Raw genomic sequence first — 12691 nt, 5'->3', positions numbered from 1 at the left:
GAAATGAAACTATATTATTAAATTCTAGTCACTTGCCAACGCTCGGAACCTGAAGTTTTGACATTATTTTTAATGACAAATACTATCGAAAGGGTCGAGACTATTGTTGAGCCCCTGGGGGAAGTGAGTAGGGGGTCTACATGATTCTTTTTGGAAGGGGGTGTGCTCGGTTATGGACTTTGCCATGGGCTCCTCCATGGATGGGAAGACGCGGGCAATGGGATCCCATTCCACAAGTATTTAGCTGAAGTCTCATCAAGAGAAAGTTGGCTTTTATACCTTTTTGTAAACTGGCCAAGGACAAAGCTGGAGGATGTTAAACGTGGAGGAGAGATAATTTATGTCTATAAAAGCCTCATGTGTACAAGGGATTTAGATTGTGTCTGTTGATCCTTGCTCCAAGAACTGGGGCTTGAGGTGGGCATGCAATGGGTGGGAGGTTACCACGGAGGAAGGTTTCCACAGAAGAAAGAGCTTGCTGGAAAGAAAACAGGGTGCCTGTGTAGATAGTGATATCCCCATCATTGGAGGCATTCAAGACGAGGCTGGACCTTCACTGGCAGAAAAACTGGTAAAGGGATTTGACAGTGCCTGTTTCTTATTGCTGCTGTAACAAATTACTACTAACTTAGAGACTTAAAACCACACCATTTATTATCTTATAGTTCTGGAGGTCAACACTGTGTTCCTTCTGGAGTCTCTAGGGGATATCCATTTCCTTTCCTTTTCCAGCTTCTAAAGACCACCACATTCCTTGGCTCATATCCCCACATCACTCCACCTTCTGCTTCTGTCTTCATGATGCCTTCTCTGACTCTGGCCCTCCTGTCTAACCTCTTATTCTCACATAACGCAAGTTTGTGTGCCCAAAGCACAGTGAGGCCAAACACACCTGAACATCAGAGTTTGGAGCAGAGAAAGACTTATCGCCAGGGCCATGCAAGGAGAACGGGTGGCTTGTGCTCAAAAGGCCGGAACTCCCCCATGGGTTTCAGGGAAGAAGGTTTTATATGGAAATTTGGGAGGCGGGGGGGAGGGCTGCAGGGTGTGTAACCTTCCTTTAGTTGGCGGTGAGGTAACAGTGTGGTGTTCTAAGAATCTCAATCATCAGCCTTCCGGTTCCACCCAGTCTGGGGTCCCAGTGCTTGTACTGAGCCTGAAGTTACCATCCTCTACCTGGGCAGGGGCCTTAGTTCCTATAGAAGAACTCAGAGATGTATGTCAGGTTTTCCTTACATCCCCCCAGGAGGAACCAGGAGCAGACCCCATGGCTGCACTATGGTTTCTTTCTGTATTCCCTCACTCTACTTACTAATTGAATCTGCCCTTTGGAACTCAGAGAAGGTATTGGAGGTGGAAACCTTTTTCCCACAAACAAGAGATGGGGAGTACAGAAAGGCCTTTGTACTTGGGAAGGCCCCACAGGGTCCTGTACAGTTTCAATTCTTCCTTTTCTTTGATACTCCTCAGTCTTCAGGGGAACAGGTGTTGAATAGAGAGGTTAATCATAAACTTGGTAGAGGAACTTGGTTTTAGGGGAACTTGGTTTCATGATAAAGATGCTTGTATTTACACTGGGTCCATCCTGATAATCCAGAGTAATCTCCCTGTTTCAAAATACTTAATTTAGCCATATCTGCACAATCCCTTTAATCATGTAAAGTAATATATTCACAGGCTTCAGAAATTGGAGGTAATTATCTTTGGTGAGGCAGCCTTTGTGTGTTTGAGGGGGGAAGAGGCAGGGTGAGAGAGAGACTTGTATATTTAAATTTTTGTATCATGTGCGTATATTCTCTGGTCAAAAATAAATATGATTTCACCAGGTGATCAAGGTCAACATCAATAGTGATAAGTCAGATTGATAGTTTGTCAGATTGATTTGATGTGCCCTTAAATGGCACTTGGCCCCTGTAGACTTCCTCCCCAAAACACAATTACTCTGAGTCTAATCATGAGAAACATCAGACAAATCCCAATTTAAGAGCATTCTACAAAATACCTGAGTAGTGCTTCTCAAAACTAGCAAGGTCATCAAACACAAGGAAAGTCTAAGAAACTGTCACAGGTAAGCCTAAGAAAAGACATCACTAGTAAATATAATCTGGTATCCTGGATAGGATCCTGGAACAGTAAAAGGACATTAGGGGAAAACTGAAAAAATCTGAATGAGGTATGGACCTTAATAATAATGTATCAATGTTGGCTCATTAATTATGATAAATATACCATACTATAACTGAGCAGGACTCTAAGGGGCCTTCCCAGGACAGACCCCTCCCCCATATCCTCTGCTTTAGCTCCTCTCTGAAGTACATAGATAATAGTATCTGGTACACATTTCCTGAGTTGTTTTACTGATGCTAAAACCACCACCAAATGGAAGAAATTAACTACTTGATGATCATGAGCATGTAGCTCCCAGACCTATCGGCACCTAAGGATTGATAATGTTAATCCCTGTGACACCACCCTGTTACCTCACCATAAACCAATCAGAGAATTGTGCACGAGCTGATTGCATAACCTGGGACACCCCATCCTCACTTTGCCTTTAAAGCTGCCTCACTGAAACCCATTGGGGAAATTCAGGCTTTCTGAGCATTAGCTGCTCTGGGCTCCTTGCTTGGCGTCCTGCAATAAACGCTGCACTTTCCTTCACCACAACCCACGGTCAGTAGATTGGCTTTACTGCACACGGGTGAGCAGACACAAGTTTGGTTCAGTAGCGCTACTAATGCAAGATATTAATAACAGAGGAAAGTGCGTGTGGGGTATAAGTGAACTCTCTGTACTCTTTGCAATAATTCTGTAAATCTGAAACTTCTGAAAAGTTTAAAACTCTTAAAAATAATACAATTTCATAGATTATATATTAATAAAACATAAACTGTAAAATATATAACTACATTGTTTATACATTTATATTATATATAAAATTATTTATTTAAAAATATATATAACAAAATGTGTCTATAAAGTCTCAGAGGCCATAAAAAATCTGGATCTGTGATTATCTCTGGATGGATGGTGGTATTTATTGTGATTTTTTTCTCATCAGTTACCTGCATTTGATATTTGTATAATGAACATAGATGACTTGGGTAATTCTTTTTTAATTAAAAAACTGTCAGGGGAAAAAAAAAACTGTCAGGAAAAATTGGAGAAGGCTTTGGAAAAGGCAAAAAGATTCTTGGATGTTCTTTCAAAGGAATATTAGGTGTTGTCTACAGCTGTGCTGTCTAACACAGAAGCTACTAACCACGTGTAGCTACCGAGCACTTGAGACGTTTTGCAATCTTGGTATGAAAAAAAGAATGCAAAATATCTCAGTAATAATGTTTACATGTTTAAATGATAATATTTTGAATATATTGGGTTAAATGTGATATATTATTTTTAATTGTTTAAAATTCAGTTCATAAGTATGCAAACAAATCTTGTCTGGTAAAATGGAATTGATTCCATCCTCGGCAGGGGCCAGTTTTGCATTTATTAGCAAATTCATTTCAGCATTCCTGACTATGAGAGATATGTACATATATATATATGCATATATGTGTGTGTACTACGCAGTTCACTGGTATTAACTACACATATTGTTGTACAAACATCACCACCGTCCTTCTCCAGTACTCTTTTCATCTTGCAAAACTGAGACTCTATACCCATTAAACAATAACACTCCATTCCCTCCTCCCCCAACCCTTGGCAACCACCATTCTACTTTTTTTTTTTTTTTTTTTTTGGCCACACCACGCAGCTTGCAGGATCTTAGTTAGTTCCCCAACCAGGGATTGAACCTGTGCAGCCTGTCAGTGAAATCATGGAGTGCTAACCACTGGACCACCAGGGAATTCCCTATCTATTCATTTGATTACTCTAGGTACCTCATATAAGTGGAATCATATAATACTTGTCCTTTTGTGACTGACCTATTTCATTTAGGATGTCTTCAAGGTTTATCCATGTTGTAGCATGTGTCAGAATTTCCTTCCTTTTTAAGGCTGAATAATATTCCATTGTACATATATACTACATTTTGCTATCCATTCACCCATCAGTAAACACTTGGGTTGCTTCCATGTTTTAACTATTGTGAATAATGCTGCTATGAGCATGGCTGTATAAATATCTCTTCAAGATCCTGCTTTCAATTCTCTTGCATATAGTGTACCCAGAAGTAGAATCTCTGGATCATATGGTAATTCTATTTTTATTTCTTTGAGGAACTGCCATACTGTTTCCACTGCACAATGTTTTTTGCATTTTACTTTAAAAATGTATCCTTTGGGTTTCCCTGGTGGCTCAGTGGTTGAGAATCTGCCTGCCGATGCAGGGGACGCGGGTTCGTGCCCCGGTCCGGGAAGATCCCACATGCCGTGGAGCGGCTAGGCCCGTGAGCCATGGCCAAAAAAAAAAAAAAAAAAAAGTATCCTTTAACAAAACGTTCTCAACATCCAGGAGGAGAATAGAAGGATGACCCATCTACAGATGGATACTTAACTACAACATCTACAGAACATCGTATATAATTAGGATATGCCAATTTCCTGTTGAGCAAAGGAGGAGAAAAAGAAAAATCGGGGCAGTGGTGGGGGTGATGGAGATGGTGAAGCTTGGTGTCCTAGAGAAGAGGTTTCAGGAAGGGTCCTGGAACTGTGGGCATGGGTGGGAAGGGCCAAGGGAGGATGGAAGATGGAGGCAGTTCCCAGAAGCAGGGCCCTGGGCCAGAGTGGGGTGAGGGACAGTGTTGATGCCCCTATGGCTATAGCTGGATCTTGCACCATTGGAAGGGAGGCTGAAGAAACTGACAGTGTTCCTTCTTCTAGTGGTTGCTTCTCATATGTCACCTCCTCCAGGAAGCCTTCCCTGATACTTCTTTCCTTTGACTAGGTATTTTGGCTTCCTCTGTGTTCCCACAACTCCCGGGCTGACCCCTCAAAGCACTGGAATTGGAATGGCCTCTCTAGGTGTCTTCCTGCCCCTGAGGCTGAGCTCTTCAAAAAGGCGGAGATTGCAAGTCTCATTTGCCCATGAATTCCCAGGGCCTAGGACACAAAAATGTGGAGAAGGAGCTAACTGAGTACATGCTGAATAATGAATGAATGATACAACAGGATGGGGAGGGCCAGGGGGCAGGAATTCCTGGAAATGCCACTCCAGACCTCCTCGTGCCTCTGGCACATGGACAGCATGGAGTCAGTCCACCCAAGCCCTGGCCTGGCCATCTGTCTCAGGAACATGAGTTGTGGATCCCTGAACAAATAGTTAATCTTCTTTCTTTTTTTTTTTTTTTTTTTTTTTGTGGTACACGGGCCTCTCACTGTTGTGGCCTCTCCCGTTGTGGACGCGCAGGCTCAGCGGCCATGGCTCACGGTCCCAGCCGCTCCGCGGCATGTGGGATCTTCCCGGACCGGGGCACGAACCCATGTCCCCTGCATCAGCAGGCGGACTCTCAACCACTGCGCCATCAGGGAAGCCAACAAATAGTTAATCTTGATGTCCTCTCTCTGGAGCTCTGACCTCCCATCCCACACAAGCTCTGTCCCAATCCTAATGGGCTGAAGGGGCCAGGCAGGGAAAATGACCAAACCGTGTGACCAACCTATGCCTCATTCTGGGCAAATCAGTAACTGGCCCAGAGGTTGGCAGGCTCATGCCAGCATCCCACCCACTCTGTCCATACTTCGGTTGCATCTCTCAACACAGAGACTTGCTCACAAAGGCCATCAGCCCACACCACTCTGCATGCCCAGCCTTCGCTCTTGTACATCCACCTAGAACACCTCCTTCTCAAATGGCTCTTTTCAAGGCTCTGTTCAAATGGCACCTCCACCCTGAAGGCCTCACGTCTTCTCCTACCCCAGGAGGTTCAGGCCTGGTGGCATTGCATAGACTGGCGTTTGCCTAGAAGTAATAGAGCCCGCTCTCCCTAAAGCTGTCTCTCTGTGACCTTCATGCGCACCCAGTTGCAGCCTGCTCCTCGGGTGCACCCCCAGGGGGATGCGCAGTGAGTGACAAGAGGAGCCACCTGGTCCCTGGTCACGTTGCTCATCTACATCTTGAGCTAACTCTTGTCCGTCTCTGAGATGGACAGACGTTCCAGCGGTGCCAGGAGGGCATTGGACAAGATCACTCTTCCCCAAACTTCAGGCATTTATTACCCTATTTTCCCCTATCTACATATCACTGTGCAGCTAAAAAAAATTTTTTAATTAGTTATTATTAGTATTATTATTATTTTTTTGGCTGAGCAACATGTGGGATCTTAGTTCCCCGACCAGGGATTGCACCTGGGCCCTTGGCAGTCCTTAACCACTGGCCCACGAGGGAATTCCCTGTACACTTAAAATTTTTTTTCTTTAATTGTGATAAGATACATATAACAAAATTTACCATTTGTAAGTGTACGGTTCTATGGCATTCACTGTTATGCAACCATCACCACATTCCATCTCCAGAATTTTTTCGTCTTCTCCAACTGAAACTCTGTCCCATCAAACCATAACTCCCCATTCCTCTCTTCCTGAAGTCCCTGGCAATCAACATTCCATTTTCTCTTTCTATGGGTTTGACTGCTTTTCTTTCTTTCTTTCTTTCTTTCTTTTTTAATATTTATTTATTTATTTGGCTTAATCGGGTCTTAGTTGCAGCACACAGGCTTCTCTCTAGTTGTGGCACACGGGTTAGTTCCCCGACCAGGGATCGAACCCACTTCCCCTGCATTGGGAGGTGGATTCTTAACCACTGGACCACCAAGGAAGTCCCTGTTTTGTTTTTTGATAGCAGCCATCCTAATAAATGTGGGGTGATATCTCACTGTGGTTTTGATTTGCATTTCCTTAATGATTAGTGGTGTTGAGCATCTTTTCGTATGCTTGTTGGCCATTTGTATATCTTCTTTGGAGAAATGTCTATTCAAGTCCTTTGGCCATTTCTAAAATCAGTTTTGTTGTTATTGTTATTGAGTTGTAGGGGTTCTTTATATGTTCTGGAAGTTAGCCTCTTTTTAGATTTAGATATATGATTGGTAAATATTTTCTCCCTTAGGTTGCCTTTTCACTATTTAATTGTGTCCTTTGATGCAGGAAGTTTTCATTTTGATGTAATACAATTTATCTATTTTCACTTTTGTTGCTTGTGTTTTTGGTGTCAAATCCTAGAAATCATTGCCAAACCCAACATCATGAAGCTTTTTTTTTTTTTGGCTACGTTGGGTCTTCGTTGCTGCGGGTGGGCTTTCTCTAGTTGCATCAAGCGGGGGCTACTATTCATTGCGGTGCATGGGCTTCTTATCGCGGTGGCTTCTCTTGTTGCGGAGCACTGGCTCTAGAGCGCAGGCTTCAGTAATTGTGGCTCGCGGGCTCTAGAGCGGAGACTCATGCAGTAGTTGTGGTGCACGGGCTTATTGCTCCTCAGCATGTGGGATCTTCCCGGACCAGGGCTCAAACTTGTGTCCGCTGCATTGGCAGGCGGATTCTTAACCACTGCACCACCAGGGAAGCCCATGAAGCGTTTTCCCCTATGTTTCCTTCTATGAGTTTTATAGTTCTAGGTCTTATGTTTAAGTCTTTGATCCATTTTGAGTTAATTTTCATATATAGTATAAAGCAAGGGTCCAATTTCATTTTCCGTATGTGGATATCCAGTTTTCCCAACACCATTTGTTAAAAGACTGTCCTTTCCCCAGTGGATGGTCTTGACACCTTTGTCAAAAATCATTTGACTGTGTAAGGGGTTTTACACACTTTTTGAAAATTAAATATTTTCTTTACGTGGACTCATTTTAACTGTAATAAATGTGTTTTTTGAAGAAACTTACAAAGACTTCTCTGGCAGCCCAGTCATTAAGACCTCGCATTTCCACTGCAAGGGACATGGGTTCGATCCCTGGTCGGGGAATTAAGATCCCGCAAGCTGCGCAGGGCGGCCAGAAAAAAAAAGATTAACAAAATTAGATGTTAAAGATATATTAGCACCAAAAAAGTCTTTCTCCTTGGCATAATCAGATTGAAAGTGAAATTAAAAACAAAGGACTCCTAATGAAGCACTTGAAGTATTTGATGACTACCCCTGGGCCATCAAAAATCATCTCACATCCCACACAAAGGTCTTTTCCAGGGGGATGCACTGCCCTCAGATCTTAAAGGGGATTCTTGTCAGTGATCCCCATTCCCCGAGCCTTTCCCACCTCTGTTTGGTACATTCTGGGCTGGGGTGGAGATGGCAATAGATTGAAAGCTGCTCTGGCCTCCACCCCTGCTGGGGCTGGATGACAGAAGAGAGGGTAAGAAGGGGCAGAAGTGGATGGGGAGGCTGGAAATGGGAGGGGGATACTCAGGCAGGACTGCCTCTCTCAGGATCACTGCTGGGGATGAGAAGCTGTAGATGCTAGTTCTGCTGTTGCCTCTAATTCACTGGGTAAGTCACTGCCCTTTACAAATGAGTAAAACCAGTTCGTGAACAGCCTCTTTGGAAAAATGGTGCAGCCACTTTCGAAAACAGTTTTGCAATGTCTTATAAAGTTAATGATACATATACCACAGGATCCAGAAATTCTACTCCTAGATACATACCCAAGAGAAATAAAAACATGTTCACACAAAAAACCTGCATATGAATGTTCATAGCAGTTTTATTCATAGCCATCCAAACTGGAAAGAACCCAAATGTTCATCAACCAGTGAAAGGACAAAGAAATTGTGGTATATCAATACAATGGAATACATTTCTTTCTTCTTCTTCTTTTTTTTTTTTTTGCGATATGCGGGCCTCTCACTCTGCTCCAGACGCACAGGCTCAGTGGCCATGGCTCACGGACCCGGCTGCTCCACGGCATGTGGGATCTTCCCGGACCGGGGCACGAACCCGCGTCCCCTGCATCGGCAGGCAGACTCTCAACCACTGCGCCACCAGGGAAGCCCCATGGAATACATTTCTTAATAAAAGGAAACAATCTACCTGTATGCTCATCAACATAGATGTGTCAATGAAAAGTTAATTAATAGTCAATCTAAGAAAGAAATAGAAAATTTCATCCAAGCCAATCTGAGGATATAACCAGGCAGATAGCCTTTCCAAAAGCTCTGAGGACTGACTGTTCCACCTGTTAGAGGTCAAAGCAGAGTTATATACATTTTTGAGACAAAGGGTTATGCATCACGTGACGTATTGACAGTTTACACAATCGAGATCTGCATGTACAAAGCAAGTAGTGGGTCATTGTGACCCCTTACAAGATTAAGAAGGAATGTTATCTCCTATAGAGGTCTGGTTAATGCAGACACACAATACACACTAAAAGGGAGGGAGGAGAAACATACGAAAAAACATTTTGTATTTAAATTTGTCTTGTCTTGCCATAAAATATGAATTTCATTTCATCAGATGAATTTCAAAAGCTTTATGTTACACAAAAGAGCTTTTCACAAAAGACTACTGTATAAGTTTCCTCTTGCTGCTGTGACAAATTATCACAAATTCAGTGGTCTAAAACAACACATTTATTCTATTGTAGATCTGGAGTCTAAAATGAGACTTAAGGGGCTAAATCAGTGTCAGCAAGGCTGGTTGCTTCTGGAGGCTTTAGGGAGAATTTGTTCCTTGCCTCTTCCACTTCTAAAAGCTACCGGCATTCCTTGGCTCCTGACTGCATCCTGTCAATCTCTATTTCTGTGCTCACATTACTGTTATCAAATCTCCCTCTGCCTCACTCTTACAAAGACATCTGTAGTTGCATTTAGGGCCCACTCAGATAATCCAGGATAATCTCATCTCGAAGTCTTTAATCACATCTGCAAAATCCCTATTTCCATAACAGGGAACGTTCACAGGTTCCAGGGATTAGGATGGAACATCTTGGCCTGCCACAAGTATATCATGTAAGATTCTATATGACATTCTGGAAAAGGCAAAACAACAATGACAGAAAACAGGTCAGCGGTTGCCTGGGGCCAGGGTGGAGGTCACAAAGGAACTTTTTGGGGTGATCAAAATGTTCTATATTTTAATTTTGGTCGTGGTTACATGACTGTCACATTTATCAAAATGCCACAGAGTGGGAGAAACAAAGTAGGAGAAAACAATAGCAACCTACAAAAGTGACAATGGGGAGAGGGGATCCAACATATAAAACGAGCTCCAAAAATTAAAAAACAACATCACAAACTGGGCTGCAACATTGGAGGGAGTACAGTACTCCACAAGACCGCTGTCACTTCTGACACAACTGCAGGGTTCGGGGGGGTCCCAAAACCACCCTCAGGTTCAATAATTCATTAGCTAGAAGGCCTCACAGAATGTGCTGCAAGCTGTTATACTCACAGTTACAGTATGTTACAGATAAAGAACACAGATTAAAATCAGACATGCGGTGATGGAAATGTTCTGGAATTAGACGGTGGTGATGATTCATTATAGGGAATACACTAAAACCACTGAATTGTATACTTTTTTAAAGGGTGATTTTTAAGTTCCAAAAGTGGAATGTCCGTTGTCCCCTCCCCAGGGAGTCACGGACTCCATGCATTACTTTCCCAGCACTGATGTGTGACAGTATACATGGAGTACTGCCAACCAGGTAAACTCACCAGCTGCCTTGGTGGCCGGAGCCCTCCTTGGGATTTCATCACCTGGCCACGGTTGAGCTCAGTGTCCAACTCCTCCAGGTGGAGCTGCTTGAGCTGATGGACAGTGCCTCCACCCTAAGCAAAGATGTTTCTATCAGGCATGACGGTCCAAAGGTTTAGAGATTACCTCTCAGAAACTGAGGAAAAATGGCCAGACCACACTTTGGGCAAATTTAATTCTTCACTACACAAAGGCAAATGATTCAAACCTTAAATTCACAGAAAAGGAAATATGAAAGGCCAATATTCAGCCACACTAGCTAAGTATTAGGAAATACAAATGGAAACAATGAGACTTTTTTTTTTTAAGCTCACTACATATGACCATAGGGGCAGGCAAATAGTTAAGCTCACTTACTCTTTTTTTTTTAATATTTATTTTTTTATTATTTTTGGCTGACTTGGGTATTAGTTGTTGTGTACAGGCTTAGTTACCCAATGGCATGTGGGAATCTTAGTTCCCAGACTAGGGTTCAAACCCACATCCCCTGCATTAGAAGGCGGATTCTTAACCACTGGACCACAAGGGAAGTCCCATAAACTCACTTACTCTTAATGAGGATGTCAAAAATATGGTCTTTTGGAGCAATTTGGAAGTATCTCTTAAAAAAAAAAACCTGCAAATACCCTCAATCCAGTGGTTCTGCTTTGAAGACTGGAGTTATGTGTGTACAGAGACGCATAAATAAGAAGGCTGATATAATATTGAAACCTCATAACTCAGATGGGATTCGAACCCAGCCAAAACTCAGATTAGGACTTGAACCCATGGGCTGGGACTTGAACCTACTGTCTTTTGAGATCACACACCTGGTTTCAGGACTTAACGAAGCTCAGGTTCTTTATGTCTCAGCGCAGAAGGAATTCAGGGAGAGGTAAAGTGATAGGTAAGAAGTGTATTTATTTAGAGAGATACATATTCCATAGACAGAATGCCGTCTGTCTCAAAAGGCAAGAGCAGCTCCAAAATATGGAATGGTTAGTTTTCATGGGCTGTGTAATTTCATAGGCCAGCAAGTGGGAGGATTATTCCAACTATTTTGGAGAAGGGGCGGGGATTTCCAGGATTTGAGCCACCTCCCACTTATTGGCCTTTTATGGTTAGCCTCGGAATTGTTCTGGCTCCTGTGGGTGTGTCACTTAGCATATGCTAATGATTATAATGAGTGTATAATGAGGGTCAGGGTCTACTGGAAATCAAATCTTCCGCCATCTTGGGACTAATCAGTTCTAACCAGTTTTTGTCATATCCTCAATGGCTATGTCATTCTTTTAAAGCTTGTGCCCTGCCCCTTTCCCTCCTGTTTCAATATTACTTGTAATGAGGAACTGTTGGAAACCACTTACCTTTTTACCAATAAGGGAAGCGATAATGTAATAGCCCTTCCATGAAATATTATACGACATATAAAAAGAATTAGGTCAGTCTTCAGGTGCTGTCATGGAGAAATTTCCAAGATATGTTAAGTGAAAAAATCAAGTTTCAATGTATACAGTATAATCCCATTTTTTTGTAAAAATGTTTAAAAGTTACAAACAAAGCAAGTCTCTATATTTCCATATATTGTATGGTAGTGAAAAAAAAAGAAGAAAGAAAAGATCTGATGGGATACTCCAAACTCTTCTCAGTGATTAGCTAGAGGTGAGGGTGCAGGTTTGGAGATGTGTGTGTGATGTGCAATGAAATAAACTAATGAGTTAATTGGGCAATTAAAAATAAAGAAACCAAAACCAACCAACCCCACAGCACCAAGCATAGGGCCAGCTGGAAAAGTGTTCAATCGATATTTGCAGATTATAATCAGCGACCTCCCAAAGCTGCTTCTGGAAATTGTTGGATGACCCCCAGCGGAATCTTTCTGTGAATTTTTAAAAATTGGAAATCAAACAGTGTAACTGCCCTCTAATGGTCTATTTTTTTTTAACCCGGTACGCGGGCCTCTCACTGTTGTGGCCTCTCCCGTTGTGGAGCACAGGCTCCGGACGCGCAGACTCAGCGGCCATGGCTCACGGGCCCAGCTGCTCCGCGGCATGTGGGATCTTCCCGGACAGGGGCACGA

This window comes from Lagenorhynchus albirostris, chromosome 19 (genome assembly GCF_949774975.1).
Source record: "Lagenorhynchus albirostris chromosome 19, mLagAlb1.1, whole genome shotgun sequence".
NCBI classification, from domain to species: domain Eukaryota; kingdom Metazoa; phylum Chordata; class Mammalia; order Artiodactyla; family Delphinidae; genus Lagenorhynchus; species Lagenorhynchus albirostris.
The sequence above is the reverse complement of the archived record's forward strand: the minus strand, read 5'-3'. Positions refer to the sequence as shown.